This window comes from Stegodyphus dumicola, chromosome 3, assembly GCF_044657685.1.
Source record: "Stegodyphus dumicola isolate Sdum_Otavi_A_Nest chromosome 3, ASM4465768v1".
NCBI classification, from domain to species: domain Eukaryota; kingdom Metazoa; phylum Arthropoda; class Arachnida; order Araneae; family Eresidae; genus Stegodyphus; species Stegodyphus dumicola.
In genome coordinates this window covers 254454112-254479817 of record NC_140770.1, presented here as the reverse complement: position 1 = coordinate 254479817, position 25706 = coordinate 254454112, and the positions used below count along the sequence as shown (strand labels likewise).

Genomic DNA, 25706 nt, shown 5'->3' with positions numbered 1-25706 from the left:
TAAATCTTAAAAAAGGTGAAAAAACGCGTTGTGCATTGTCTTTCTCCTCGACATACCGCCAAACGTAGAATACGCTGTAGAATTCTTTATGTGAAACATATATCCGAACAAAAATGGAAAAATGTTGTCACGATAGAGGAATCGTGGCTGCATTAAATGACTGAAATAAAAAGAGATCCATTTATTATCATCAAAGGGGAGAAAAAAATCTTAAATCATGGTTCAAAGTATCTATAAAAAGTTTTTCAAAGGGATTTACTATTGCTGCCGGTTTTTCATATAACAGCTAATTAAAAGGAAAAAGAGGGGAGGAATATGTTAAGATCAGCTCCACATGTTATCAGGAACATATTTTGTAATCGAATTTCAAATATGGAATAACTATTCTTCGCTCACAGAGCCATCAATCGATAGAACTGCATCAAGACAAAGAAAGTAGCCAGACGTCAAATTCCACTGTTAATTTTCTGGAAAACATGGAACAAGAAGCGGGTATTAAGGCTATACACTCAACTCATATCACTGCTAAATCTTTTAATGGATCACCTACAGATTTTTGCGCTTTTGAACTTTTAAAAAGAGGACTGACCAAACGTGGCGCAACAACCCTCCTTGGACTCCAGAAACCTGTTCAAGAGGAATAAAATATCTCTTCCTATACTACAGAAGGCTGTCTTCAAAATCATCTGGTAGAAAGGCAGGGAAGAATAAAGGTTATTAAATAGAACATTAAAATACAAAAATTGTAGGTAAAATATTTCTGTAAATACAATAAAGTATTATTTGCTTTGCCTACTTGTGTTGCTACTATTAAAGGAAGGTTTTCCGTACCTAATTGATTAAAATCAAATTTAAGGAATTCGAAATCTGAGTTTCGTTGTTCTATTCTGTTCCGTCTTTCCAATCTGTTTCTATCCGTCAAATTCCGCTTTAATAAAGTTACTCTTTACTATCGATTCGTTGGATATTCAGATAATGAAGAAATTCTTGATAAATTTGCTAATTTGATCTTCTTCCCCCCCCCAAAAAAAAATCATTTTTTCTCTCTCGCTTTCTGTCTCTCTTTTTTTAAGGGAAAATGTTTTAAAATTTAAGTCAGTAATTAATTGAATAATATTTTTGAAACTAATAAACAAGTCGTCTTTACAAGGTTAATAATATTTAGTCTTTTACTCATTTATGAAATTTAGTAAATTTAATTACTTCATTAATCGGTAGTAATCTTAGTTAATTAAAATGTTAGACAGATTTAATTTTTTTAAACTTTTCCTCTACTGTAATGATTGCTTAAATGTTTAAAAGATTTTAACTAGTATTTCATTTTACAATGCTCAAATACGTAATAAAACACATTTTTGAGCAAGTTTTCTCATAGCTGCATATCATAGACTAAGGGTCTTCAAATTTCTTGGAAATTGCCAGGATAAAGTTCTGTACACGTCCCTCCAACCAAATAATTGCGAAGTAACACTGCAACTGCAACACATGGTTTCTGAGAGATAAAATAACGAGCCAAAATTTTATCAAAAATGACAACAAGTTACCATCCTATATTTCCTGCCGATACAATTGTGTATCTGAAATTAAGGATGATAATCATTGTGACATCATTTAGTTTGATAAATTACTTCAAAAGAACTGTGGTTTTTTTTTTTTTAAACATTTTTTTACAAAACCTTGATGGTTATCGTAAGGAAAGATACTATGTATTTATTGATTTAACTCTCTTGTCACACACTTGAGTGTGATTTAAATCAAAGGGTTAAAAACTACTGATTAAGAAAAATACTCACTTAAAGATATCTAGAAGATACTTTCTCACATCAGAGCAAATTCAGTTGCTCCTCATCCTCGAATATTCGGAATCTTCCCGCTTCGTTTGCTCTTCGATTGCTTTGGCGAAAGAGCAGCCGTTGGCGATCGATTCTCGCCTTGTAATAAGCAGCCAACTGTCGCCAAGAAAAAAACCCTCCCGTCAAATATTTGCATCCGCAAACAAAACGATTTCGACGTGTAAGTATTTATCCTCAACTAGGAGTTCGAAAGGAAGAATTTAGACGCCTGCCATATCCCTGTGGCAGACGATCGATCGCTATGTGCCCCTTTTTGTTTTGAGGATGACACAAGTCTTTTAAATAAACACTCTGAAGAATGCCGCCATCTTGGAATCCAGGTCACAAGGTGAGTTTGAAGGAATCGATATTATGTATATCCGCGAACAAAGATTTTAATGAATATGCAGTTTTCCCTCCCGCTATCCACGATTCTTTTTGGCTTTCGAGAAGATGACAGAATGCCGATTTCGCTTGCGTTTGATAAATTTAAGCGCCGGATTTTAAGCGAGGGTGAAGGCTGTACCCATGAAACGTCCTCTGCAGCTGGGAAACTATCTGGGTAACTTCCGTGTTTAGGGATGGTGCTAGATGGGAACGAAGGGATGGAAGCTCTGCCCTTAATGCAGCAATTTACGCTCAGTGGTTAGATCCGCATAGGCCGTTGTAAAGGCAGTCTCATTTATGAAGTTATATTTTTAAAGGCGTGTTAAAAGATTTGTTAAATGTAAAAGATTTTTTCGTTTGATATATTTAAAGTATTTTAAGAGAACTATAATGTCAGAACATATGACTATATTCATTCAAATGACCATCTGAAAAATAAACCATCTCCATCTCACATTCAGAGTCGAGTATTTAAAAAAGATAGGAATTAATTTACCACACTTCCTTTAAAATAAAACATATTCAGTCAATTCCTCTACAACGTTATTGTGTTAAGATAACTTCATATTTTTCCTATTCATTTTACACATATCAGACTGATAGTATGTGAAGATGCTTTAAATACAAGCATTTTTTTTTTTTTTTTTTTTTTAACTTGTAAGACGTTCTAAAAATTGCGCAGTTATCTGTATTTAAGACCTTGGTATATTCTGAGAAATAAATCACATGAACGCCTTGGAAAATTAAGTAAAGATGTTTTCTATTAAGATAAGAATGGTAAAAAATTTCTAAAAGTAAAAATACATGTTTTCTGGAAAATTAAGTAAAGATGTTTTCTATTAAGATAAAAATGATTTAAAATTTCTAAAAGTAAAAGTACATGTTTTCTGGAAAATTAAGCAAAGGCGTTTTCTATTAAGATAAAAATAGTAAAAACTTTCTAAACGTAAAAAACAGATGTTTGCTATCAAAATAAAATCTATTAAGATAAAAAATATATTATGATAACTGATAAATGATCGATAATCATAATATATTTTTCTAAATGTAAAGTTGCAATATAAGCCGAATATAGTTTTTAGAAGGTTAGATTAATGGTTAATTCATTGGTTAATGGTAATTAACCAATATTAATGTAACCAAGCTAACTTATTGGTATAATTTTTATTGATTAATTGTAATTTTGGAAGGTTGGATTAATAGCTTTAGAAGGTTAATTAATGTTCAGGTTAAAGCCCACGATGGCTATCTCTTTAAGAGGATGGATAGCTGAGTGGAGGGCTTTTCAGGGGAAGCATTACACAGAAAAAACCACGAAAACCAACCATGCAGCTAGCCTGTTCGCCTGCGTGCGAAGCCGAGTAGAACTATCAGCATTCGATGGCCTTAGCCACTCGGTCACTGGGCCGTTTAAGGGAAAAACATCATCTTATATTCGGGCTACTACAGTACATGCCTTATTTCTTCGATTCTAAAGCTCACTTTTTTTTTTTTTTATTTTTTATTTTTTTTAACATAAACTTAGTTCAGAATCAGTGTGCGCCTTAGTTTTTTTCGAATTACTAATCCTTCGGACGTCATTCATTTTTAAGAACGGTTAATTTACGTAAGTATCCTATTTAAAATTAAGTAAAAGTGCTACCTTAGACTGTCTCAGATTATGAATGAAAATATGTCGATTTCGAGAGTGGTAGGATAAAAGCTGCTCTTTTTCAAGAGCAAAAATACGTCGCTCCCGAAGAAGTATTGATATATGGGATATCGAGAATTCTTATACAGTGTCTTCCCAACTTAAGTATTACGCGTCTATGCAAATTTGTGGTTACGTTAGTGCGTAAAAGCCGTAGCATTCAAACTGAAACCTACCAATAAGAAAAGTCTCCGTAAGCAATTCTTCTCTTTCCCAGATTCGCATTTCTTAGATTTAAATAATATTCGATCGATTAATTTACAAAATAGCATTACGTAAATAATACATACATATATATATATTTTACTCCCCTATTTACTATATTCCTCTATATATTTGGATATTTAAGTTGCAGTTTGCTTTTTTTAGCATTGTATTGTTTTCTGTTTCCGCATTCGCAAAACCAACGAATTTTGCTTTTATGTAATTTTGGTTTTTCCAGTGATATCTTATTCTTAGTAACATACACAATCATACCTAATTGATTATCGAAGTTAATAGCCTTTTAAAAACTTTAAAACAAGAAATTTTCCCCTTGTTACATAATTTTAACTTTTTGTCTTTACCCTATTATTTGAATTATTATTTTTTGTACATTTGTAGAGCCATTAGGTATTTGGAAAATGGAGACGTGAAAAATGAGCAATTCCCTAGCCGCAACTCGAACCACAGGCCTCTCGAATACGCGCCGAGTTTGCTGACCATTACACCACGAGGGCATGCTAAGAAGGCGGGAGAAATACCTTATACATTATATACATACATTCATTTCAGTCATACTGAAGCAGGTTATATCTTGACGACTACATTTTAAACATTTAAAAAAAAGGTTTTTTTAAATGTTGTGCAATATATTATCATTTAATGACTTTTATCTTAAAGTGTAAAAAATAATTTCGTTGATTAATTTCTTTTGCAATTCATCTGGATATTGATGTTGATAATCCTTTTGGCTGCTCCTTTACAGAGACTAAGGGTTATCAACTGTTATTTATTATTTAATATTTACTGATTATTGTTTTATTTTTGTATTAATTTGCTTTAATTTTGTTCTTCATGTTACTGACGACTCATTTTTGTCGCCTAAATAAAGAAGAATCTGTATGTTTCTCGAATTCTGAAAAAACGACGGTACCTGGAGCCGTTCAAATTTTGAATAATGTAGTCTTCCACTCAAATACTGGCAACTGGAAGTCCGAATTTTGAATTTCGAATTTTTTTATCTATTTCATATTTTGTGAAACTTTAATGAATTTTTTATTAGAAAACTCAACAATTTCAAAACAAGCATTGACAACACTCTACGGAATAAAACACTTTTATTTGCAGCGAACGAGACTGGTGTATCGAAAATTCTAAATATATATTGTTTTTAAATATTTTTAGCCCAAATGCTCTCGAAACGTGATAAAATCAGAAAGCGTCCAGATTTTTTTTATTATCCTTATTAAAGAAGCACAATGAATAAGCAAAGAGCTCCCAGTATATTGCAGAAATTGGAATTTTGTATTCTTACGCTTGGGTAGGATTATTAAGATTATGACAAATCACGTGAAGACTACCTGTCGAAAGGGAGAGTTGCCTTCTTGGAGGATGTTTTAAGGGAACCTGATTTGTATTAATGTTATACATAGCGAGATAATTATTAGCCGCTTTGTCAGCTGGGCGTCTAAAATAGTTTTTCTAAAAAAAAGATGAAATATATGAGGTTTTGATAACGAATCCATCTAGTGCAATTACGAAAAAAAGTTTATTACTTTTAATTAGATATATCACGAATTAAATTGAATTCTGGAAATAGCAATACATTGCTTTTCAATGCACACACATATATAGAGAGTGAAAGAGAGACAGTATCTTCTTCCATAATTTCAGAGCGCAGATTTTCATTTGCTGAATTTGTTGATTAAATTTGAAAGATCTTACGCTTCATGACAATGCACTGGCTCGCGAATGATGAAAATATTTTATTTCTATTAATGACAAACACATTGCTTTTCAATCGATTATTTTATTAATGAAAATTATATTCATTTCGAATAAAACATAAAATAAACAAAAAAAGTAAATTCGAACTTCAAAATTCAGGCTTTGAGGTGCACATAAGTTCACAGAATGCACACTGTATTCAAAATGATGCACATTGTATTCTATGAGTATTAAAAATTTGGTGGCTCTTGATGCCACTGTTTTTACACAGTGCGATTAGAATATATGCATACATACATAATACAGATAGATAGAGAAACATATTTTTAATTATTTAATAATAGAGATAACATATTTTAAACGCTTTCCTCCCTAAAAGATTAAGGCAAAGTCGCACCTTTTTTTATGTACCCAGTGAGACATGTAAAAACATATTAAGATAATGTACTGCTTATCGTTAGCTTTGATATCGAAGGAAACACGCTTGCTTAGTTTTATTTTAATGATATATTTAAAAAAAAATGCTTACTCAGGCTAATTTCAAGGTAAAGTATTTATTTATCTTTCTTGCATGGGAAAAATTTCAGCATGGCAAGTTCTTCAGTGTTGAGTTATCTATAATACAAACTATTATCTCCTTTTGTGAAAGATTACCGCAAATAAAATAAAAATATTTCATACTTTTTATTCCATACGGACCAATAAATATCTTAGTCCTCGAGTGAAGTTTCACGATATTAGAAATCGAACTCGTGGTTGACATGCTTGCCATATTTTCTTAACTACACAGCATGACTCAAAAGTATGCAGCAAAAATGTAAAGACAGATAGGTACAAAGGATCGAAATGAGCAGATTCTGTAGTAGAACATACGAGGGCCATCCAGGAAGTAGATTACGTTTCCGTCTGTGTCCGCTAGGGGCGGGGCTAGCGCGGCCATCTTGGGGTCAGAGCGTTGCGCAGCTCAGTCTGCATCTAGCCGTGCTAGTGAGAGGTTCGTGCTGTGCTCCGTTCAGATACTGTGACGGTTTGAAATGTCTGCGTTAATTGAAAATCCCGCGAGGTGCGCTCAGTAATAAGGTTTCTGACTGCAAAAAACTGTAAACCGATAGAAATCTATCGGCAGCTTCGTGAAGTGTATGGGGACAACATTATCACTGAAGGTGGAGTGCGTCAGTGGGTCATAAGATTTCAAAATGGCCGAACCAATGTTCACGACGAAGATCGAAGTGGGAGACTCAGCATAGTGACCACCGAACTTCTCGAAAAAGTCGATGCTAAAGTCCGTGAAATCGAAATTTCACAATAACGGAACTTTCTTTGAGTTTTCCACAAATTTCGCGAAATTTGTTGCACGAAATCATCAGCGAAAAGCTTGGTTACCACAAGTTTTGTGCAGGATGGAAGGCAAGAAGAGGTAACGAAGTGGTTGAAGGCGCAGGCGGCCGAATTTTTCGACGAAGGAATTTCCAAGCTCGTACATCGCTACGATAAATGCCTTAATTTGTATGGTGACTATGTAGAAAAGTAGTATTTGAGTGTGGCTTTCATCTGTATATAATAAAATTTGTTTCCTATACTTTGTTTATTTTTTTATTCCAAAACGTGATCTACTTTCTGGATAGCCCTCGTATGTGCGGAAATGGCTCCTTATTTAAGGGCATTATTAAGCTGCAAACAAAAGCGTGTTGTTGGCGTAAATCTTCATTCCCCAGGCGAATTTCGAGCGGTATGTATCGATGCACCAAAGCAGATATGTAGCGTTCCATGCATTTTGTCATTGAAACAGAAACGATGCAGCTGGTCAAAGAAAATACTAGGGAATCTTTCTCCACACCTCTTTTTGAGTGATCAGTTTTAATCGTTATCCCATACTTGCATGTCAACGAGCTAAAAATTCATGTCACGATGCATAACACTAGAAACTGGCACGGGGAATAACGATTTACGCAAGCAGAATGTTTTCATTTACCACTTCAACGAGCCATTTCCGCACACACATTCCGTTATAAAATATGCTTAGCCTCTTCTACATTTTTGCAGAAAGTTTTGATTCACCCTGTATAGAGTAATGAGGACCGCTCAGCACTAGTAGTTCGACCCAGGTTAGAATCCTGGTGAATGGGCTCGTGATTTTCCTCATTTTCAACACAAATAGGACAGACGCATCGTATATTCTGTTACGTCGCCTATGATCTTTGTTTCCAAGCATTCCACATGAAACTAAGGAACTGCCTAAAAAGGTCTTCAAGTGAAATGTCTAGATTAAATCTTGAAGATTATCCATTCTTCTGAATTTACTTCATTCATTTACATGTCAACATATTTTTGTTGCTTGCCTTATAAGAAGATACTTTCTCCCCCCTTCCAGCATGCCTTCTTGGTGTAACAGTAACACACTCGGCGCGTATTTGAGAGGTCCGAGTTAGACAAGTCCAGCGAAGACATTGCTTCAAAAATCCTAATGATGCTACAGTGGGCACCGAACTAAAAGGTGGTGGACAATAATTCGACCCCGCCAGGATTTGGCGATTGAGCCCCCTAATGACCTTTGAAAGCGGGAGTATATAAAGTTACCAATATTGGAAGAAACTCAGTTCTGTACGACTACACTTCTGACGCCTCTTTCTACTCAAGACAATTATGCTTTGGCTCTTCCCTTCAAATATTATTTAGGAATTGTATTTTAGTTTATGTATTTCTTCTACTTGCAGGTTTCTCCTATTTGAATTGATCCAGAACGCAGCTAGTAGCTAGCTACTCACGGCATAAAGTGGAACATGGAATATGGAGAAGCGCTGTCCACCTAACCGTCTCAAGGACGGTCTTATGACTGTAACGGGTCCCACCCGGTCCAACCGCAAACAAAGATAACCAAATATAATTGAGTATTAATAAAAAAACTAAAATATAAGAAAAAGGACAATACAACACAAAACACATATAACAACAATCACGAAAGGCGTAAATACAAACACGAACACGAACATAAACACCAACATAACCAACCCTAAAGAAGAACGCCAACTGCCCGGCGATCACTGTTAATAGATTTTATAATTAATCCACAAAGATTTTTAAATTCAATAAATGTTAAAACAGGATTGCTAAAATTAATTTTAAACTCATTTCTCAAATTCTGAAATAATAATCATCTCCGAGGAAGTGCTGCGCAATTCCTTAATTTATCTCAAAAGGAACTCATGACCAACGAAATAGTCTATTTCTCCGTTACAACTGTTTTGAATTGAATAATATTCCATTTTGAAATAACTGGTGTAATTTTTTATCATGTATTTTTTCCTTTCTTTCCGCATGCCTTCGCGATGTAATTGGAAGCACACTCGGGGCGTATTCGAGAAGTGCAAGTTCGAGTCCCGACTCTACTGCTTATATTCAATTTTTTATTTTATATCCTTCTTTACTCATTCCTTGAATTATAATTCTCATAACGCTATATATAAATCTAAGACATATCCTAAGTCGCTCTTTTGAGACATGGAAAACGCAATGTGAATTTCGTCATTCGACTTGCATTTTTAACATTTGGCTCGTTTTTAGCCCCCCGTTTAGGTCTTTGAGTGTTTTTTTTTTTTCCCTAATCAAATAAGCCAGTCCACTCCACAGTTTAGCAGTTAAACATTCTTTCGCACTCCTTAATAAACTCTCATGCTTGCTCAGCAATATTTTCAGAGATCAAAAGAATTCTGTTATTGGATTTATTTGCTTCTTTTGCAAAGATGCCTAAACCTGCTTTGATTGTCGACTGTTCAAAAAATCTTGGTTCCATCAAAAAGTTTTAAATTCTCAAACAAATTAACTGGAAGAGAAACACGCCAGTGTAAAGTTTAAAATAGGCAAAAAAGCTAACTTTTTATTTTTTCCCTACTTTGTGTTTTTTATATTGTTTCTGTCCCAATTAGAGTTTTTGCGATTAACCGGCATTTTCGACAGATTTTTTCTCATTTTTTTGTCTGCTCCGCACATTCCATTTAGCTATTTGATCGCCATTTTACTTTCATTATGGATAGTCTCAGGCAACATATTTTTCCTTCTGAAAAAGAAGGACCTATATCGGAGCGCATCGACATCAATACATCATCAAGAAGCGGACATCAAAAGAAAGGACATCAAGGAGCGGTACCTCGGAAGGGCTATTAGTCTCAAAACGGCATTTTGTGGCTTTCACTATAAACGGCGAATCACATTTTAAACAGTTGCCACCAAATATTATCGCCCTGTATTATATTTAAAGAAATAAAATAATGAAGAATCGGCATGAATCCATGTATTTTTCTCGCATTGTGAAAAAACAAAGGCACCTAGAGCCATCCAATTTTGAATAACGTAATCCTCCACGCGAACATGGGCACCTGGACACCCGAATTTTGAATTTCGAATTTGTTTTATTATCTGTTTCATAGTTTGTAAAACTCTGATGAATTTTTGATTAACAGACTCAGCAATTTCAAAGTGAGAAATGGAAAAAAAAAAAAAACTCCTGCTCTCGAGACTGCCTATTTTTTAGCCCAAAGGAACATTATCCCAAATGTCTCGAAACATGTATGTGTATGTAAATGAAAAAGAAAAAGGGCCCCCTAAAAAATCTGAAAGCTTTCAGGTCTTGTTACAGTGTAGTGTTTGCTTGTATTCAAAATTTACGCCAGTCTAGGTTGTTTCTTGCTTATTTTTAACCATTTGTATCCTTTTAACCTATTCTTTGTTATCTCTATTATTAAAGGGTGAAGAATATGTATGCATATATGTATGTATGTATGTTTCTTGCATTACGGAGAAACGGCGGTAACTAGAGCTACCAGATTTTGTAAATACTTAGTCCATCACCGAGCATGTGCATATCGAAGCTCGAATTTTTTTATTTCTTTCATATTTTATGCAAATTTAATGAATTTTTAATTAACAAACTCAGCTATTAACAAACTATGCATTGCCACTGCTGAAATTAGACATTTTTATCTTCCTCGCGAAGTTTAAGTGCGAAGAACATAATATTTAATACATAAAGATAACACACAAAACGTTAAAAAAAAAAGGGCCTTTTCTTTTTTTTTTTTTTAGCCCAAAGGAGAGTTAGCTCATAAAGGCTATTAATTTCGTTTTAGTATTTTGCGTCCATTCACCTTCTGCGTTGATTCATTTTTAAAACTGTTGTCTCCAAATATTATCACCCCGTGTTATATTTTAAGAAATTAAATAATAAAGAATCTGCATAAATGTACATATGTTTCTCGCATTGTGATAAAATGACTCAGAGCCATCAAATTTTGAATAACGTAATTCTCCTCCGAATATGGTCATCTGGAAGCCCAGATTTGGAATTTGCTTTATTATCTGATTCATATTTTCTGAGTTTTTGATTAAGAAATTCAACGATTTCAAAGCGAGCGATGGCGACAAGAGGGAAAAATTATTTTCAGCGCGCGAGACTGTGTACCGGAAATTCTAAAGATATTCTCAATTTAAAATTATTTTTCCATAATGCTGTTGAATTGAATTTTATGCTTTAAGTGCGAAGAGCATGATATTTAATAAATAAAGATAACACAGAAAATGTTAAAAAAAGCCCCTTTGGGCGTAATGTAAAATCTGAAACTTTCATATTTTTTTTTTATTAATTTATATTTTTAAGATAATAATACTAAACGTTCCTGCACAAATAAGGCTAAGAATTTCTGTATTAGACACATTTCTGCTGAAGAAGATATTAATTTAATAGCTCCATTTTGCATTTTGTTATTTACAAAATTAATAAGCTCTCGATTCGATTACAGGAAAAGCCTTTCCTTGAGCAAACTTGCTTAGCAGAAATCTTCTTTAACAGGAAAAAAAAAAAAAAATCACTTAATTTTTTAGAATTCAGTTTTTTACTGTACATTTTTCATAATAATAGAAAACGTTAGTATTATAAGCATGTTCTTTTTAAAAGTGCATTTCTATTATTAAATAGTTTTCATATTCTCCCTTGGCAACAGATTCCTTTTTGATTTTAAAAGAGAGTAGGTTGGATGATTAAATATAGCTTAAAGTACATTTAACAAGATAGAAATGACCTTTATTAAATATTCTATCCTTTCCTGTGATCTTAGTGTTGTTATTTTCTGAAGTATTGTTTGATTTAAGAAGATAGAAGCTAACAAATTTTCAGGAATGTAATTACAGTATAGCTAATACATTAAAGCACAGTAAAGGATATTACTATTTTATGTTCAAAGCCTTACTAAATAAAGAATTTTCAGATGCGCAGAAGTTCTGAAAATTAATTATATTTGTTTGATGATTATATTAGCTGTAGATAAACTGTTTGAACGAAAAATAATTTTTGAATTACTGTTATATTTGAGCGTAAGAATTATTTTATTTGGTAAATCGTTTGCTTAATCATTATGAATTGTAATAACATATGTTAGAATTTTAAACGCCAATATTTAGCTATTTTAAAGAGAATGAAGTTAAAATTTTTTAAAAAATGTTCATGTTTGGTAAAGCAAAGAAGCATAATTTGACAATTTTAACGAAAAATTTCAGAGAAAAGACAACGAATAGTCATAAAATAAGTAACTTGGAGAGAATAATTTTCCACAGTTTACAATATGATGATGTGTTAACGAATGGTTCTAAAACTATTTTTACACACGAGAGAAAGAAAAAGAATCTATGAAATCTGAATAAAAAATAACTAAGAAATAAGTGCTCAGTTATAAGTACGAAATAAAAAATATCTAATGTGTAAACCACATGACTTCCTTATAAGGAATATTAAATTATACGCAATTTTCCCTGCATTTTATTTAAACTTATAAGAAAAAAGAAACTGAGCTGAGACGAGTAACAGAGTGGATATCTAGTATATACTTTTGGTGCGGCCGATTGCAATCAAAAAGGGAGATGCACATCTACATGTTATACCAGTTCTACATCCAAAACTTCAACGTTCTGAGGCTATTCATTTTTGAGTTATGCGAGATACGTACGTATGTATGTACGTATCTCGCATAACTCAAAAATGAGTGTACACTTTTAAAAAGAAAATGCTTATAATATTAACCTTTTTTATTATGAAAAATGTACAATAAAAAAACTGACTTCTAAAAAATTAAGTGATTTTTCTTTTTCTTTTTTTTTTTTTTTTCTTTTTTTTTTTTTGCTGTTAAAGAAAATTTCTTTACGTAAGTACGTACGTACAGACGCCAAGGAAAAATCTCTTCTGAATCCATTTTAAATCAGTTTTATAATTCGTTTGGGGAAAGAAGGTCCTTTGTTCTGTCCTTACGTACATATATAACGCAAAAACATCGTGAAATTGCATTCGATAGCGATCAAAATAAATATTTTCGTTGAAATATGGTACCTGAAATTTTTCACGATTGCAATACTTCCTTTACTTCGTACGAGGAAGTAATAAGTACATAATAATAAGCACGAAATAAGTAATAATTATGAATTAAGTACGAAATAAAGAATTAGTACGAGTACGTTATCTTAGAATGAAAAGTTTTTGACTATTAACTATGATTATATTGTGAAGAATTACTGAGTGTGTAGATTGAACTGATTTTCACTTCCTTGTACGAAGTAAAAAGGAAGTATTGTAATCGCGAAAAGTTTCAGGCAGCATATTTCAACGAAAATATCCATTTTGACCGCTATCGAATGCAATTTAACGATGTTTTTGCGTGATATCTGTACGTAAGGACAGAATAAAAGACTCGTTTCCTCCAAAAAAATTATAAAGCTGCTTTAAACTGAATTCTGAAGAGAATTTTTCATGGCGTCTGTACGAACGTTTGTACGTACGTACCTCGCATAACTCAAAAACGAGTATCCTCAGAAAGTTCAAATTTTGTATATAGGACTGCTATAACATGTAGATGTGCACCTCGTATTTTGGTTGCAATCGGCCGCACCAAACGTATATAAATATATTTATATATATATCCACTCTGTTACTCGGCTCAGTGATCTCAGATTCTTTACTCTTATATGTTTGTAAATTGTACATTTTTTGCTTTAAAAATGATTGTATTATGTTGTTTTTATCTTCCGGTTAAGGTTTTTATGCCTTTAGTAAATCTGTACGCAATATTTTTAGAATTATCAACAATTTTAAAGTTGTCTAAGTGCCGCTAAGCCTTTTTTTAATGGCGGCCATTGATGTTTACATTTGAAACAGGAGACTAGTGGATTTGTTGCCAATCTAAAGAAACTTAGTTTCGCAACAACAAAGATAACGCATTCATTTATTATTGCCAATTAAATCATGCTTAATTCTTTCTGGAATTTTTTCGAGGAAATAAGTGTTTAAGATTTACTTCGTAATTTTTAATATAGATATTTTGAGTTTTTATGTATTTTTGCCTTCTCGCGAAGTGAGAACTGAATTAATTAAATGAGAAATACTCAATCGTCTGTGAAAAACTGTTTCTGTTTTGTTTTGTTTGCTTAATTTCTTTTATACATCATTCTAGCTTTATTATAGTATTTGAATAGAACATGTGGCAACGATTAGATAATTCTATTCTTTAAATGATATAAATTTTGTGCATTATGAGTTATAATATGAACGAAATATATAAGTGAACTGTTATATAATTATTGGATTATATAACAGTTAATTTAGTTTCCGTTATATAATTATTATATAAGTTAACTGTTATATAATTATTAATACTGTTAAGTGAAGCTAGCGCCAGTGTGTCGCTATGGTAAACAAATACTAGAGTGAATTTCAAAGAATGCATATATTCTGTTGTGGTTTATGCGCTGTCGGCGAAGTAGATTTAATTCAATCCAATAAGTTTAAATGAAATGCAATAAAATTGCGTATAATTTAATATTTCGTACAAGGAAGTCATGTGGTGTACACATCAGATTTTTTAAATTTCATTTAAGGAGACTCATACCCCTTAAAACCCATAAGATGTTCGAATAGGTGACTGTTGCGAGAGTTGGGATAACTTATTTATTTTAAAAGGAATTAACTACCAACTTTTTACAGCTGACTACATAATATAGCTGCTTTCTGAAATAGTAATCAGAAAGTTTGAGTTGCCACAAATATTTTTATAATTTAATCCGCTTTGTGACAACATTTTTGGTCATGTTTCCAACTTGCGTGCACAGTTTACAACATTCTGTTTCATAATTTGATTCTATATTCAGTATATAGCTTTAAAAACATTTGGAAACTACTGTGAACCTAAAATTCTAAAAATTTCATGTTAAATTTTTATTTTATTTCGAGTTGAGTTTATAAAATGTATTTTATTAAAACATTTTTTAATGTTTTCGCCCATAAAATTTTTCAATATTAAAATATTCATCAGATTGTTGGTTCAGTTAGAAAATAGTGCTCATATAAAGAATTCCATCCAATTTCAAGTATGTACCATTAGCCATTTTTAAAATATCATGCGCGCAAGGTGGAAACACGGCGAAATATTTTGTCACAAAGAGGATTAAATTACAAAAATATTTGTGGCAACACAAACTTTCTGATTACTAGTTTCCAAAGCAGCTATATTATGTAGTCAGCTGTAAGAAGTTGGAAGTAATTGCTTTAAAAATAAATAAAATATCCCAATTCTTGCAAAAGTCACATATTCGAAGATCATGAGGGGTTTAAGGTGTATGAGTCCCCTTAACTATTATATTTATTTAAGCATAGTACTCTATAATGTTGTTCAACTGAGATCAAATGTAAAATCAGGATGGACGATATTTCCTTTTTAAAAAATAATTTCCATTTCTTAGAAAATTTTTATATTCTCTATTGGCAACAAACGTTGTATTTTTAGTGTCAGAAGAATGCATGTATGAATTGGATAACTACTAAATGTAGTTTAATATGATCAATATTGTTACGAAATCTGTATTTAGATAGCTAGCTTTAATAGAATTATAATTAAAATTGTTGTATTTCCTCATAGAAAGCAGCGCGAGACAGATTTTAAGAGAAATTTGTGTCGGAAAATTAAAAATACAGGAGCACGTGCATTTAATATTGAATAAAAGTTTATCTCAGTAATTCGTTTTTAAATCGAATAAATGTAATTGAACACTATGTTAGCTGTAACCGTAATTTCAAAGTGAATTTTGGAATAATATATATGATGATTGTGACAGAATAAATTATTCAATTAAAAAAGAATGCAAATTAAAGATTATAATTTATAGCTGGATACTGAAATATAGAATAGCGCACCAAAAATAACATAAATATAGCTGAAGGGGTCTGAAGGAAGGAAAAAAAAGCTGATCAATATTTTGTATTCCATATTTAATTATTAAAGAATAAGATGCTTTTGTGCACTGGAAAATAAAACGTTTTTAAACGCTTTTGTTCACTCCAAGAGTTTTTCCGATCGTAATTAATGATACTGTCATGTTAAAAAATTTGTACAGTGAACTGAAGCATTCATCTTAGTGAGTAAATACGAGTTCTGAAGCATAAAAACATTTAACATTTGAAATATTCCAAGCATTTGTTCTAAAATATTCTCCTAATGAATACTACGTACATTAGGGAAGGAAAAAGGGAATTGCTTGATCTAATATTTACGTAATTTTACAATATTCTTTTAAATTTAAAATTGCAATTTATTCTAATGTTCAGTGAGCTGTCTAAATTTTATGCTGTTCTGTCGAATTTTGTTATTCTTTTTCTGCGATGTTTGCATTTTCACTGTTGCCAGATTCAGTCGTAGTACCGTGTTGTCAGGCTCCTTTTTTAAGTCCAAAGGAGTAATTTGTCCTGAAGGGCTATTAATTTTGTTTTGGCATTTTGCGTCGAAAACTTTAGAAGGCTGTATCAGTTTTTAAATCTTTGCCACCATTGTGATAAAACAACGGTACCTAGAGCCATCAAAATTTGAATTTGAAAAGAAGGCATGTAATGTAAGTATTAACAATTAAGAGAATGTATAAAATTAATAATAATATTATTGCTAATTATTACTGACTTCAGAACACGATGTTTTCCGGAATGATACAAATTCTTCATAAGCTAAAGTCAAATTCAATGAAATTCTAATTCTATTATTAGTTAATTAGTTTATAATCGAATATATTTTTTATTCTGTTATTAGCTAATTTAGTTTTAAATGTTACAATTGGGTGAAAATTTTTAAAAGCTTTGAATTCTTTCAGTAATATCAAGCAGTGTGGTTCTAACTGTTGGAATATCTGATTGCGAACTTTCTGTAATTATCGTCTCATAGAACTGACTTTTAGTTCCGTCGTTATACTCCATTGAATTTGTACGGATTGTTAAATTCGTGGTTTCTGAAAGCACAAATAATTCAATAGTTCATTTAGAGTAGGCTACGTTTCGGAATTTAAAAATACTGCATGTTCTTACATATATAACACGTTTACGTAACAATGTCGTTTCGGTTTCTTTAATTTAATAAAATGCAAATATTTGTTTTAATTACAGTTTTCGGTATCTTGGCGATTCTGCAGAATTTTGGAAATTCAAATGAATTTGTTTAATATTGTATGATAAATGTATTGATGAATTATAAACTATAATGCGGTGGCATTACAATTGGGATTATTCCAAGTGATGTGGCATTACGCCCTCTGTCGATGAAAAGCTAAACTAAACATTTACCTCACTGCCAAAAATATCTCTCTTTTAACAATTCATTTCCTTTGATTTTTCTTAGTAAATTTTTGAAATCTTTACGAATTTTTAGACCACACTATATAATAATTTTATTCAAAACTGACTGAAGTGTTATCCATTTCTTCAAAAATTCATTAAAAATTTTTATTTTTTACGTTTTAAAAAAATGTATTTTTTCAGAACATGTAAATTGAGAGCATTTTATTTCTTTCCACAATAGGAAACCTTTGATATTTTATAAATAAGAATAAAAATGAAATCGCAATATGATCTTTGCATACAGATTTCAGTTTAACAACTAAAGAAATTAAAAAATACTGAACATAACATCATGTATTTAAAATGAGTTGTTCAAAATCGGTAAGTCTAATGGCATATAAAAATTTGCTAGGATATTATTTCGTTCGTAAATTAGGAGCACATGGGTAGTTAATAGATTTATTTATTAATAAAAATGACTTAATTATTCTAGACATAACTGTGCATTATTTCTCTATATCGTTTGCGCACAGTAACAAATATTTTCTCCAAGTGGCAACAGATTTTATTTTGCCACGATGCGAAATTAGCTTGCTGAAAACAATAAGCATCTCTTCGAAGTGTTTAAAAAACTGCTTGCAGAATTTTTAAAACGTTATTACGAATTAAGGATAAAACTGCATTTTAAATGATTCACTTTGTTTCAGAAACTTATTTTTATAATATCTTAGACCTCATCAAATGGCAACGACTTCTTATTTTGCCAGGTCACGAAATGTCGTTATGTATTGAGGTGTTAAAAAGGAATATGACCAACAATTTTTGGAAAAAAAGCAGGAAAAACCTTCTAAGATTTTTAACCTTTTAAGATTTTATTGCAATTTTAATTACATATAATTTTTAACAACTATTTTATGTCGTTCATTTAAATACCCTGTAAACGCAGTTTTACAGAAGACCACTTTTTGAAACCTCCTTTTTTTTTTAACACCAGGACTTTCGAAATTCCCTTTTTATCTGTACCACTATTGCTTCGGAAACACTTTTCAAATTGCTGCCACCAAATGTCATCACGATGTATTATTTAAAAAAAATAACGAAGAACCTCGTGCATTACGATACGTATTTTTCTCGCATTGTGAAAGAACGATAGAACCTAGAGCCATCGAATTTTTAATACTCGTAGTCTTGCACCAGAATATAAGCACCTCGAAGTTCGAATTTTTAATTTTTAATTTGTTTTTGATTTATTTCATATTCTGTACAAGTTTAACAAATTTTTGGTTAATAAATTCAGCTGTTTGAAAGAGAGAAGTGGCAAAACAATTTCAAATAAATTAGTGAATATCTCCAGCACGCCAGATTATTGCCATGCTGCAAAATATGAGATAATACTTGTCTTTCACTTTTAATCCACAAATTCGGTTATTTAAAAACAATGTGTTGCCACTGCCTCAAATACAATACTTATTATCTCCACGCATCAGCTTTTGGCTATTCAGTAAAGCATAAGATATTTAACTTTCAAATTTAATTCTTCTGTTTGAGTAGGAAACCAAGTCTCTGAAAAGGAGTAAAATACAGTTCTCAAAAAATATTTTTATTTAGAAATATTAAATATTTTTATGAAACGACACTAACTGGACTCATTAAAATCATTATTTTTTCTTTATGATATGTGTTTTAGGAGGCTGGCCGCTCGAGCGCCTAATTTTTAAAGAAATAATATTGCGAATATATTTAAAAAAATAAATAAATGTACGGCGACCCCTAACAGTCTATCAGAAATTCTTATGCTCTATTTTGTAATTTTGTAATATGCTTTCTTTTGTAATTTCTTCTGTTTTCTTCCCTCCCCTTCCCGGTTACTTCTGAATTAATTAGCACGGAAGCGCGAAAGTTCACTCAATTCAATTCAGTTTTTTTTTTTTTTCCCAATTATGAGCTCCAGAGTCCATTGAATATTTCATTTGATTTAATTAGTTACAGCCTAGAAGGGCTATTAATTTCGTTTTGGTATTTTGATGCGTTTCACTATAACTATGGGTTCACTTTTAAAATTGTTGCCACCAAATATTAGAGCCCGCATTATATTTAAAGAAATTAAATAATGAAGAATCTGCATGAATGTATGTATGTTTCTCGCGCTGCGAAAAAACAACTGTACATAGAGACATCAAATTTTCAATAAGTTGTCCTCCACTGGAATATGGAATCTGGAAGTCCGAACTTGGAATTTGTTTTATTATCTATTTAATATTTGTAAAACTTTAAAGAATTTTTGATTAAGGAACTCAACGATTTCAAAGTAAGCAATTGCAACACTGTACGAGGGAATAAAAAAAATTATCTCCAGCTCGCGAGACTTTGTACCGGAAATTCTAAACACATGCATATTTAAAAATTATTTTGCGATATTGCTGTTGAACTGAATTTTATGCTTTAAGTGTGAAGAACATGATATATAATATATAAAGATAACACACAAAATGTTAGAAAAACTCCCCTTTGGACTTTATCTGAAGCCTTTCAGATTTTTTATATATATATTTTATTTCTTTTAGTTAAAAATACGAGTGAAATAAATCACGAAAAGCAAGAAAATACGAGTATTTTGCTAGAAGTGTTCCATTAATGGCCGAATGTTTAAGACCGCTAAGGGCTTATAATTTTAGCCAGGTTCGAACCCAGGCGAAGGGTTGGCTACTTAGTTGGTTTTTGTGGTTGAATCCATGTGTCACATGAATACGAGTCAGTTTCCTTCATGAAGTCTTCCACGAAGGCGTCCTTATTAAGTACACAAATAGCTCACGCGTGCTTTACCATATTCAAACAACCTAACCGAACTTAATAATTCAGTTAGCTTAATCAGTTAGTGAGTTAGATAAATGAGTAAAATGAAGGGCAGAACATGGAACTAAAATCCGCTGACATAAGAGAAACAAATTTAACCTCATTTCTGTGAATTTACTGCTAACTTTATTTATTTATAGAAACCATGGTGCATTAGATTAAAATGACAGAACTGAAAGACGAGTTACTTAAAAGTGAAGGCATATTAAATTAAAATAAAGTTTTAACAACATAATTTTGGCTTAAAGTCATCAATGTCTTTACAAAATTCACTTTTAATTGACATTTCGACATGCTACGAAATTTTGTTTATTTATTAGTGTCGTGGATTTTAGTAATACTTTTGCGAATAGTTTTATAGCTTAAGTGAAAAATCTAAAATATTACCTTATTTGATCTCATATTTTCTCCTCATTCTTTTTCTGCTAATTTTATCTTTTGAAACACAACGAGGAAGAAGACTACGCGGTATGTACCAGATCTGAGGACAAGGTTTAAATATTACTCTATATTTCAAAATAAACTAGTGTTAATGTTTTTACTTCTTTGTACGAAGTAAAGGAAGTACTGTAATAGCGAAAAATTTCAGGTATCATATTTCAAAGAAAATATCATTTTTGGCATCTCTCGAATCCATTTGAATGATTTTTTAGGGTATCTGTACGTTGTGATGGAATAAAGGACTCCTTTTTCCAAAACGGATTCTAAAACGGATTTAAAATGGATTCAGAACTGATTATTTCGTGACGTCTGTACGTATGTATGTATCTCACATAACTCAGAAACTAGTAGCTGTAGAACGTTGAAATTTTCTTATATGGGACTGCTGATATAACATATAGTTGTGTACCTCCTTTTTTCGTTGCAGTTGGCCGCACCAACCGTATATATGCGTATATAGTATCAAAAATTTTTATTTTAAAGCATATATACAGGTTGTCTAATAAATGTTGCGACAAACTTCTGGCGGAGTTAGAACACATCATAAGGATTAAGAATTGCATAGGAACCCCTGCTGACAAACGTCATTGTACGCCGCTAGAGGGTGTTGTACAGGAGACTGCTAGTGGAAAGTGAGGATTGCCACGTTCAAGCGGTAGACACCATACGAAGACTCAGGTACTGAGCCCATGTTTTATCAGGCGCCTGGGCAAGAATCACATCCTTGTTTAGAACAACGTAAGAATGAGCATAACTTTCTTAACATAACGTATGATAGTCCATATACGAGAAACTAATTCCCGTGCGTAAAAGTTATTTATATATGTATTTTTTTAGTCCAAAGGGGCTTTGTTCCTGAAAAACTATTGTTTTCATTTTGCGATTTTGCATCGAATCACTATAAACGGCGTATCACTTTTCAAATTGTTGCCACCAAATGTTAGAGTCCTGCATTATATTTGAAGAAATTAAATAATGAAGAATCTGCATAAATGTTTGTATGTTTCTCGCATTCTGATAAAACAACGGTACCTAGAGCCATCCAATTTTGAATGACGTAATCCTACTGCGTATATGGGCGTCTGAAAGCCTAAATTTGAAATTTGGAATTTGTTTTATTATCTATTTCATATTTTGTAAAACTTTAACAAATTTTTGATTAATAAACTCAAAGATTTCAAAGCGAGCAATGGCTACACTCTACAGGAGGAAAAAAAAACTTATTTCCAGCGCGCGGAATTTTGTATAAAAATTCTAAACATATGCTCATTTCAAAATTATTTTACGACATTGCTGTCGAACTGAATTTTATGGTTTAAGTGCGAAGAAGATGATATTTAATAAATAAAGGTAACACACAAAACAATAAAAAAAAAACGCCCCTTCGGACGTAATTTACAATTTGAAAACTTTTAGTTTTTTTTTTTTTTTTCTTTCTTTTTTCGGTGGGCACTTGCTTTTCTTACACTGACCCCTGCTAAGCCCGAAAGCCCCTAACTCTATACCGTTTGGGCGGCCGCCATACCACGAGAATGGAATGCTATACGAACGGAGAGCTTATGAACATGTGGCTCCAACATGATGGGACGCCTGCTCATGTTGGACAGGATGTTAGTAGCCATTTGAACAGATCATTCCCACATCGATGGACTGTGCGTGGTGGACCGGTTCCTTGGTCCCCACGTTTACCGGATTTATCGAGCCTTGATTTATTTTTGTGGTAAGCCATCAAAAGTGTCGTGTATCACGAGCCTGTCTGAAACGGATCTCGTGGCAAAACTTGCCTACGCAGCTGCTACAATCAAAGAAACTCCCGGTGTGTTTGAACATGTCTAGCAATCAATTTTCCGTCGGTGTCACGCATATTTGGTGTCTGATGGTGCAAACATCGAGCATCTGTCAAAACATTCAAGCTGTCGTACACCATTTGTATTCATAAATTGTCGAATAAATGTTTCAAATTAATCACTCTCTTGTTTCCTTTCCCATCTTCTACCTCTGCTAACACTTACCTCTGATATTTCTGGATATGGGTTCCTATGCAATTCTTAATCCTTATAATGTGCCCTAACTCCCCCAGAACTTTATCGCAACATTTACGGGACACGCTGTATATAATATATTGTACGGAGAATTTCACTAATAAACATCGAGTTATTACTAAACTTTGATTTATTTGCACGTATTAAAAATAATAAGAAAAGAAAAGAAGAAGCCTTGCCACAACTTTCTCACACGTCTACTTTTGCCATCATTAACATCTTGTCTGTGCGCTCATCTAGCCGGCGCGTGAAAGTTATGACTTTCAGTTACAGTTGCATGGTTGTTTTCCACAATATTGCCACTCGGTTATCCGGCTGGGTGAGCTAATTATTTTATTCTTATATATTGCTAAATTGTGGATTTTCTACTTTAAAAGTTATGTTGCTCTTATGTTCCGTTTAGGGTTTTTATGCCTTTAGTTAATCTGCAAACAACAGTTGTAAAATTATCATTAATTTAAAAGTTTAAGTGGTTCTAAGCCTAACGAGATTGCCATTTGTTTACATTTGAAACTCTTAGTAGTGTAATATGTAAAGTCACTAGGTTTTTTTTTATGCTGGAGATGTGAAAAATGAGCAATGCTCTCCCCGGGACTCGAACCTAGACCTCGCCGAGTCTACCGTTACACGACGAAGACATGCTGGAAGGAGGCAGAAAATACAGAAAATAATCCCCCGTTTAAAGGGCGACTGGGGATTAGGGCTTCCAAATCCTGGTCCACCAAATCCTTGTGGTGACTAGTTATCGTCCACCAGCTTTTCTGTTCAGGCGTCAATGTAAAGTTTCGCAGGTTTTTTTAAGGGCTAAAATATCTTTTTATTGATTGAAAGAAATGCTAACTAACGGCCCCTTTCGGACTTACAGGAAAGCCTCTACTTGGGCTTTAACTTAAGGTAGAATATAGGAAACTAAACTAATTCAAGCTAACTAAACTTTAGCCGTAACTGTACAAAGATAACTAATCGAGTTGGCCCGTAATTAAACCTCGCCAGCGAATACTAACAGGCAAGTAAGACTACGACCGTACGTAATAAGGTAGGCTTAAAGCAACGACGTGGCCCGAAGGCAGAACACGCTCTACGAGAACTTCAGACCTTTTCTATAGAAGTGACTGAACTTCCCATTATATACTGGTTCTTCTTCATTTACACAAAACGCGATACTGAAATCTCATTCTGGCAGGTGGAAAGCAAGGATTTAAAGAAAAGGGTTTCAAAATTAAAAATAACTATTAGAAAATTAAAATAATCCCTACAAGTGAATTAAGTCAATTGGTGCAACAACTTCACCGTTGTTTTGCTCAGTAGGACCAGCAGTTAAAATTTAAATTTCGGTGAACCTAAAATTTTGTCTTTCTGCCAACTGGCCGAATTGCTTGTCTTCGCGTAGAAACTCTAATTTTAATCGTATTAAAAAAATAATTTTTTTTTTCGTTACCTGTTTTTAACTATATTTCATGTTTCATGTTTTTCTGTATTTTACAATTTTTAATGAAGATGGTTTGAGTTTTTACCTATTTTTGCTTAGCAGCGCAGTGAGAACTGAATTGACTGAATGAGAAATATATGTCTGATGAAATTTCTGGAAATTTAAATGAAGTGCAGCAAAAAATGTGTATAATTTAATAGGTCGTTTAAGGAAGGCATGTGGTGCCCATATCAGATTTTTTGGTATTATTTCCTTACTTTAAATGCGCTTTGCTACATTCAGTCAGAAGTTCGAAATAGCTGGGCGGGGGGGGGAGAAGAGGCGAAGAGAAGAAATATCGTAATAAATACGGTACGTCTTTGCAGCGAATTATATTACAGCAAATAATTAAATTCGAAATCTAATAAAACACACTCGAACTACTTGTCTGTCTCTGATTAATTAACCGAGACTTCTAATGTTCGCGGAAGTACCGAATACAAATGCAAATGTGCGTTTTCCTTTTTCATGCATCATTCATTCAAAGAGAAAGGAAAATTAATTTAATTAAAATGCTATTTAACCTTTACCTAGAAAATACTGAAATAAAATTCATTGCCATAGTTTCCCAAAATACATTTAATCAGACTGTAGCTATCAAAAATCTTTTCATTTAAGAATGAAAGAACTGTAAAAGAAATTTAATGCTGCTTAGAGCTTTCCACAAAATCAAAAATACGATCTTTGTGAGCATTCCGAGCAAAATAGCTTCTATTTTTACTCGAAGTGGGCTCCTTAATTAAATTTAAACGAGTGCAGGCTAATATGATATTCTCAACAAGATGCCTAATTAAGGAGCTCAATAACAACGCTAAGCCCTCTTTTCATAATTTATACTTGGTTAAGCTTTCTCCTTCAATAGCTTTTAAAGATCTCACTGTAAGCGTGTAAGCGTTACTTATCGTTTACACTGCGAAGAGTTTAATCCATGCTTCTCGTAAAAGTTGCCAGATTTCGTTTTCAAGATGGTCGTCGTATTTATTATCACATAGTTTTATTTAACAAGTTTTCTCTGTTCTTTTATTCAGACTCTTGAAATTAATTTTTGGCTTTCTTCTGTGGAAGTGATTTCTGTGAATATTTTGACACGTGCGTGTATTCGGTGGCAGCGAATTGTTAAACAGAAATATTTTTGAAAATTCGATAAAGGTGTTTTTCATTTGGATATTTTCACCCAAATTCATGTTTATGTTACCGGCAAAGTTTGAAATCCGGCACTAGGCATTGTACATAATGCTGGAGGATTTTAGGCAATGTATGAAATATGAGAATTATTATATACTTTCCCTAACAATGCCTAATGCCTAGGCATTGTTAGGCATTACATTCTAGGAATGCCGGATTTCAAACTTTGCCGGTAATATTTACAGTAAAATCTCTTGTATAATGACCCTTTTGGAGGTGTAAATTTAAATCTGAAATTGAATTCTGTGTGGCG

At 32.5% G+C, this 25706-nt stretch overlaps 1 protein-coding gene and 1 long non-coding RNA gene across 2 annotated transcripts in view; one reads left to right on the top strand and one right to left on the bottom strand.

Moving 5' to 3' along the window:
• The window catches only part of LOC118199512 (uncharacterized), a 497225-nt gene extending 494872 nt beyond the window's left edge, over positions 1-2353 (bottom strand). Inside the window, exon 1 of the mRNA XM_085814058.1 lies at positions 1794-2353. The gene's annotated coding sequence lies outside the window, so the exon portion shown is untranslated. The remainder of the gene's footprint in view (positions 1-1793) is intronic.
• The window catches only part of LOC146998321 (uncharacterized), a 229918-nt gene continuing 206178 nt past the window's right edge, over positions 1967-25706 (top strand). Inside the window, exon 1 of the long non-coding RNA XR_015040444.1 lies at positions 1967-2181. This is a non-coding gene — a long non-coding RNA (uncharacterized LOC146998321). The remainder of the gene's footprint in view (positions 2182-25706) is intronic.